The following is an 8,734-nucleotide window of genomic DNA, read 5'->3' on the forward strand; positions in this document are numbered from 1 at the left end:
TTGTTTGACCTTAACCAGTTGAGCAGTCCTTAGTGGCTGACGATATGTGCATCTCTGATCACGAGCAGAAGTAGTGGGGGAGCATCATAGCCATGTGTTGAGAGGGATTCTCTGGGGTTTGAATAATTCACCTCTGGAAACATGGGGGGGTTCTTTCAACATCCTTAAACAACCCTTATCAGGGACCTTTTGAGCGGGATGGGCTACTCGACCTGAAGAAAATTCTAACTGGCCCCCCCTGCAAGGTCGTGCGCTGTTTACCATGATATGAGATCACCATCTCGCGCACATATGGTTGTGATGCATGTGCCTGGTGTACCCTTATCAGACGGGTAGTCATGATGGGTATATTGGGCTTCGTATATTTTACCCCAGTGTCACTTTGATGGCATGAACTGCTCTCTCACTCAATAATAATAATAATAATAATAATAATAATAATAATAATAATAATAATAATGATGATGATGATGATGATGATGATGATGATGCTGATGATGATGATGATAATAATCCTTTCTACTGGTGGCACAAGGCCTCACATTTGTTGAGAGGGGACAAATCGATTACATAGACCTCATTGTTTTACTGGTACTTGATTCATCTACCCCGAAAGGATGAAAGGCAAAATCGACCTCGGTAGAATTTGAACTCATATTGTAAAGGCAGACCAAATGCTGATAAGCATTTTTCCCGGCGTGCTGACGAATCTCCCAGCTCGCCGCCTTTTTAATAATAATAATATAATAATAATAATAATAATAATAATAATAATAATAATAATAATATAATAATAGCTGCAGCTTATTGCTCAAGAAAATGAAATAGATTAAAATAATGAACGCCCTCTTTTTGTCTTAGAGGAGAAAGGGCTCTACTTATGACGTTTTCAGGGCCCCTGGCACAAGTAAAGGGAAGGAAAGACCCGATCCCAATATTGGAAACCGAGTTCAAACGCTTTCAATAGAGGAATTTCTATAAAGGCACTCAAGGGTCAGGCGGTATTGTTGAATCGAATAAGGGATTTATTCAACCACTCAAAAACGATAGGCTCCCTCTGATAGGCTTTTCCAGAGATCTCGTTGACCATATTTCATTCACAGTGCATTGTTCTGCCAGATACTCTGTTAGTGGATACTAGACCAAGATATCAGCACAGAGTCAAACCCGAGTCATGTGAAGCGAAATTCTTAACCATACAGCCAGGGTGCGCTTATGCTGTGCTTTAACAAATGCCAGTTTTGTGGGTGGCCCTGAAATTAGCTTACTAGGGTTAGAATGATGAATGTCTCTGTGACAGAATACATTCTAATCTCGAGCGTAACCTGCGACAAAAGAATTGATTTCACGTTCATATGCTAATACCCAAAGACCGCCTAAGCACCTAATATGTTTTATATGTTAAGGAACACAGAGGGACGCCTATTATATAGTAATTGGCGCTCCCTTTTATAATTAACTTCTAACCTAATGACGTAAACGCCGTTAAGCAAAATAACAATAATAATAATAATAATAATAATAATAATAATAATAATAATAACAACAATAACAATAACAATAATCTATAGTAACAATAATAGCTATGCTTTCTTTTGTTAGCACAAGGGCATGGTAGGGGTACTACAAGGACAACATACAAGACACGTTGGTCGGGCTACATTAGATATGATAGGAAGACGACAAATGATAATAATAATAATAATAATAATAATAATAATAATAATAATAATGTTGAGATATCACACATAATCAGCCATTATCAAAGGTCAAGGGCAAAAGGTCAGTGGAAATAGATTATCATGTTGCTTATAACGGTCCACCAATCCTTTTAATTACATTTCCCCGGCCCTTTAATTGGATTTCCTGTTCTTTTCAATCGTTTGATCGTGATTCTCTTTCCGGTTCCAGAATAGTTTTTTTGCAATATTGCAAATGACTTTAACAACTGTGACATGAATAATTTTTTTACCCAGACCACCCAGCTACATAATACTGGCAAAAAATGGCTTGACGGATTAAATACAAGTGTTGAAATACCTACCAGGTTGCGGTTAGTGTAATGAAATCCACTGCGTATTTTGGGCTTGTTTTTCCTTAAAACATCCATTCCGGCATACCTTGGGGTCTTTAGAGAGAGGATACAGCCTGTGATTGACTAACACCATGCTCCAGGGCCATGGGTCCCTTCGGGTCCATGGCATGTAAACTGATGCTATGGTAAATAACAAAACCTTTTTGAAAGCAAGGTTTCCTAGAGATTTACAAACATTTACATCTTTCGGGTTCTTTCAAGAGATGAAATTTAATCCTCTAGATCGGAGTGGGGAAAATTGCAAGAATAAAAAATAATTTTAAAAAATTAAATAAATAATTAAATTTAGGTTTGGGCGCAGTTTTGTGGTGAACAATTTACTAAAACGCTTGATTATAGGTTCGATCAGATTGTAGCTTTCTCTTAATCAATAAACTGCGGGCTGAAACTGGTATACAGAAACTGTACAGAAGACTATATATATATATATATATAACAATAAGTATCTTGACTGTTGCCATAGTAACGAAGCTAAATCACGCAGAGTAAAGGAGCTTGTTACAGATTGACTGAACTTGAAATCTGCTGTGCATGCGCTCTAAGTTATGACGTTCTAACTCACTTCCGCTGATTACACCAGTGCTTGGAAGGAAGGTGTGTTGACAATGACAGAGAAAGTTGAGCAGAGAATCTGCATCAAATTTTGACTAAAGCTTGGTGATACCGGCTCAGAGTCCTACGCAAAGTTTTCAAAAAGTTTCCATCGTTCTCGATACAGTCAAGGAGAGCTTTACAATTGATACCCGAGTGTCTTTTTGGTCAACTGAAAACAGTTTTGGCACAAACTTGGCAGAAACGCGTCTCATGCCCAAGTCTTTAGTGATAACGAACTGAACTGAACCGTAACTAATCTACACCTCCTCTAATAACACACGGATGGTGATTCGATGATTCCCTCTTACAGCTGCACGCATATCTGCAATGTTTTTCTCAGTTCTGCTGGTTGCCGGTCTCCCAGAATGTTCGTCCATATCGACATTTTTTCGCCTCTCTTGGAAACGTCTAAACCAGTCGTACACTTGTGCACGGCTCATACACTCCTCTCCATACACTTTCTGCAACTATGCGTAGGTCACTGAGCAGGTGTCGCCATGACAACTTTCTCCGCCATGGTCAATGTGACTATTACACGTTACACATATTACTTCGAATGAGCTAGAACATTAAAACTTAGTTCACATGCACAGCAGAGTCCAATGTCAATTTATGCCGAGCGGCTTCACTCTGCGTGCTTCAGCTTCGTTACTATAGCAACAGTCCGAATACTTATTGATCAGACCTCGTGCATAATATATATATATATATATATATATATATATATATATATATATATAAAAAATATATAATAAAGTCAAAATGAGGGTGAAAAAAATTGGATATTAATTTAATAACATCAGTTTAAACACCAGTGGTCTAGCGCATAAAAGACTGAGATTCAGTAAATATTATTAATACAAATATGAGAGAGAATCCACTATGTGGACGCTCTTACGCTAGATATAGATCCGCAAAGGGTTGAGTCCCTTGCGGAATCTATATCTAGCGTAAGAGCGTCCACATAGGGCATTTTCTCTCATATTTGTGTATATATATAGATATATATATATATATATATATATATATATATATATATATATATATATATTATATATATATATATATATATATATATATATACAGAATATATATATACATACACACCCACATACATAATGCATATCTATCTATCTATATATATACAAGAAAAAAGAAAATGGAGTAGTACTGATGAACAACAATTGACTTACATCACTTACTATTTATCAATTCAACTTCTCCCTTACCTTTTTATTCTTTACTCTGTAAGAGTAATATGTGTAATATGGTAATAGTGTAACGTGTAATAGTAACATCGACCATGGCGGAGAAAGGTGCCATGGCGACACCTACGCATAGTTGCAGAAAGTGTAGGGAGAACAGTGTATGAGCCGTACACAAGTGTACGACTGGTTTAGACGTTTCCATTCTTCACTCTGACGAAGCTCCTTGTTTCAGATCGATATTGGTGATATATCTTCTGTTTTACCTGCTGCAATACAATGAAGGCTGTTGTTGTTGATGTTGGTGGTGGTGGTGGTGGTGGTGGTGTTGTTTGAGATAGTAGTGGTGACGGTGGTGGTAACGGTTGTAGTTGTGGTGGTGGTCATGGTAGTGTTGGTAGTAGTGCTGGTGGTGGTGGTGTTTGATATAATAGTGGTGATGGTGGTGGTAATGGTTGTGGTTGTGGTGGTAATGGTTGTGGTTGTAGTGGTGGTGGCGGTGTTTACCTCCGACGTCTGCCCAAAACAAATATTTCTTTTTTTTTTTTGCAGTCATTTCTCCGTTCTTTTTTTAAAATTTTTCTCTTTTTTTTTTCAACATATTGCCTCTGAGATATAACGAAGATTCGATTCATATCGAAGTCAATTTTAATATTGGATTTACAAGGGCCCAAATCAGTGGTTCCCAACAGAAGTTAATTTGACAGTTGGAGGTCCATGTAAGATTGCTTTAAGATCTATCTGCCATCGGTTCAGGTGTAGTTGTGTGGTAAGAAGATTGCTTCCCAACCACATGGTTCCACGTTCAGTCTCAGAAAGAAGCCCGTTGTGTGCGTATCTTTTTATCTTATATTAAACTTTTTAATACTTTTTGATAGTTATATATATTTTAAAAAAATAATAAATAAATATATAATTTAAAAAAATAAAAAATATAAAAAATAAAAATAAAATATATATATATATATATAAATTTATAAGTATAAATTGATAATAAAAAAAATTATTTTAACTTAAATTAAATAATTAAATTTGAATTTTATATTTATATATTTTGTATATTAGATTAATTAGTTTTATTTCTATGTTTTGGTTTATGTTTTTCACTGTTTGATTTGCCTAATAGTGGTTTTATCTCTAATTTTATATATATATATATATATATATATATATAGAGAGAGAGAGAGAGAGAGGAGAGAGAAGAGAGAGAGGGGGGGTTATGAGAGGTAATGGTCTCAATAAGATCCCAAGGTGTCAGGTAATGCTGAGTAAGTGCTATGGGAAGACAAAATAGTTAAGCCCCAGGTTCGGTGATTATGCGAATGAGGATACAATATCTCACGTCTATTTTCATTCCTCCACTTCACTCTCTATTTCATATTTAATCTAGAATAACTATTGTTTAACCATTTTCTCACGCCGTCTCCGAAGAAGGAATATATAAAATATCCCGGAAACAGCTGTAAGACTTATCTATAAATGTTCTGAAATGACCTAGGTCACTTTATCGTGCGTGTGTATTATTTATCAACATTTTTCAAATATCCGAAGTTAATTTTTTGACGTATTACTAGATTTTAGGGTTTTGCACCGGGAAATAAACACATACATACATCTATATATGAATGTCTATTTACACACACGTATGTATGTATGTTTGTATGTATGCATATGTATATATATATATATATATATATATATATATATATTATATATATTATATATATATATATAATATATATATATATATATATGTATGTATATACACTCACACACATAGTGTGCGAAAGCAAGGATGTAAGGAGAGAGAAAAAGAGAGAAGAGAGGAGAGGAGAGATATAAATATACGTGTGCGTGCGTACGTGTGTGTGTCTGTGTTTGTGTGCGTGTGTATATTTTTTTACCGGTGTAAAACTATATAACTTCAAAAAAGAGTAGCTATAAGTATTCGATAGAAATCGATAAAATAAATGCGAAATTGAAATATATAGTGGAATCAATAAGATCGATTATATCCTTCAAAGCTGTTTCTTTGCATGACTGCAATCCTCTTATTGGAACCACAAATAATCGAATGTTTCTCCTTAACCTAAGATACGAACGGTTAAAACAACTGTTTGCCTACAACCAATTGATACGCATTTCAGATATACCTTGTAAATATCGATTCCAAATTTTGGTACAAGGCCAGCAAGTTCGAAGAAGTGGGTAAGTCAGTTACATCGATCCCAGTACTCAACTGGCACTTGTTTTATCTACCCCGAAGGGATAAAAATCAATGTTGACCTAGGCGGAATTTGAACTCAGAACGTAAAGATGGACGAAAGGCTGCGAAATATTTTGTCCGGCGTGTTAACCGTTCTGCCAGCTCAGGGCTTTCTACATAATTATACATTAGTTTCAAATTATAGCGCAAGACCAGAAAATTCGTGGTGGTGTGTGTGGGTGGGGGGACAGCTAGTCGATTACATCGATCCCAGTACTCAACCGATACTTATTTTATCGGCCCCGAAAGGATAAAATTCAAAGCCGACTTTGACGGGATTTGAACTCAGAATGTAAAGACAGACGAAATGCTGCGCAGCATTGCCCGGCATGTTAATAGTCCTGCCAGTTCACCGTCTTATCCATCGTAATTAGAACGAAAATTGTGGGATTTGTGGTGACTCGAACTCACGTCTACTTATTGACGCTTTGTTAAATGACCTCGACATTGTGTTCCTTGAACAAAAGCTACTATATACATTAACATCCTTATATCAACACGCCGCTTCCGTCGAATGTTAAGTTTCTTTTGAATGCCAGCATATGTGTAATTCATGTCTCGTCTGTGTATTTTCATTTGACTTAAACGTGATTAGAATTTGAAATCTTTAATTTAATGCTTTCTTTGTAATTAAATCGTCTTACGCAATCGCAAAACCTTAGAAGCTTATGGCGAGAAGTGTCGAAAGGAAATTAAATGATTTAACGTAAAAGTTTCCATAACAGTTACTCCTGCTTGACTTATGAGACAGAACAAGATTTACAGAGTTATTCCAATCGTTATCGGAGGTTATTCAAATCAGTTCTTTCCCTGGCTACTACAGCTGCCAAAATCTTAGAATGAAGATTTAACTTTAAACTCTTAGGTTTACTGATACGTATTTATTGATCCAGAGCGTTAATTGACCCGGTGCGATTTAAACTAATAATGCCTGGCCTCTAAAATATCATAAAGCATAACTACTAAGTATACAGCTCCCATCTAAACACCTGATGCATTCACTTCTCACGCACTAAAACAATTTCCTGGATGTCTGTCCCTATTTTTCTCTTGTATATGTAACACACAAAGGCTCGCACACACACATGTATGTATGTATGTATGTATGTATGTATGTATGTATGTATGTATGTATGCATGTATGTATGTATGTTTGTATGTATGTATGTACGTATGTATGTATGTATGTATGTATGTATGTATGTATGTATGTGTGTATGTATGTATGCATGTATGTATGTTTGTATGTATGCGTGTATGTATACATATATGTATGTGTGTGTGTATGTATATATATGTGTGTGTATGTGTGTGTGTTTAATTAAGAAACTTTCAAGAGAACGTGAAATAATTCTTCTTTAAAACGGTGAATCTTGAAAGCAGATAAAGCTATAAACAATAGTATATAAATATTGGGTTAAGAACACTTTGGACAAAAATAATCGAAGGCTGCCTGTTGGACGCGAACCCATATTTCCTGTAAACATGACAGGCTTTCTACCATTAAAACATCCAAAAGCCAGATTCGTTTTCACCAGCTCCTGGATTACATTATATACACCCATAAATACATCTGTACACAATACATGTTGGTGAAGCGGACGAAGGAACCTTTGCATGGCCACTTAAAAGAATAGAAATAGTTATTTCCTCCTGAAGCCACGCCTCATTTTTTTATTGCTAAATTATCTAGTGTACTCTGAAAATAGTGGTTTCAAATTTAAGTTCTGGGTCAGCAATTTTAGTGGGAGGATATTAGTAGATTATATGAGCCCAGTACTCGACTGGGACTTTATTTCATCTACTCCGAAAAGATGAAAAGCAAAGTTGACCTCGGCAGAATTTGAGCTCGAACGTAAAGTGCCGGAAGAAATGTCGCTACGCATTTTGTCTGATGCTTTAATGATTCTGCCAGCTCTCCGACTTGTTCTCTAGAAATAATGATGTTTAGAATCATTGTGATCATAGTCTGATCAAGGCTAATCATAAGCTAAACAATAACAAGAACGTCAACAACACCAATAGGATATCTCTGATACAATATCATTATGTAGTTCAAAGACAGAATACGACGAATTTTATTTGTAAACATTGAAAACTTAAGTAAATAGACAAAATAAACAAAGAGAAAAAGTTATGAAAACTGTTTATTCTTATCATGTATGATGGTTTATTAACAGTGTATGTGTGTGTATGTGTGTGTATGTGTGTGTATGTGTGTATGTGGTGGTGGGAAGGTTGTGCGCATAGGCGCAGCTGCGGCCACAGGTTCGATCCCATTGCACGATATTAGAAGCTGTATCTTGTTTTCGTCTCCGATGGACAGTTGATTGAATTTGCGTAGGTGGACAGTTGATCGAATGTACTCAAATGGACAATTGATCGAATTTGATCTAGCGAAAAATTGATCGAATTTGCTCTAGCAGACAATTATCCAAATTTACTCAAATGAACAATTGATCGAATTTGCGCAGGTGGACAGCAGATCGAATTTGTTCAATTTAGCGGACCTTTGGTTGAATTTGTTCAAATGAACAATTGATCGATTTTGCTCCAGTGGAGAATTAATCAAAT

The sequence above is a fragment of the Octopus sinensis genome, linkage group LG8 (genome assembly GCF_006345805.1).
Source record: "Octopus sinensis linkage group LG8, ASM634580v1, whole genome shotgun sequence".
In the NCBI taxonomy this organism is placed as follows: domain Eukaryota; kingdom Metazoa; phylum Mollusca; class Cephalopoda; order Octopoda; family Octopodidae; genus Octopus; species Octopus sinensis.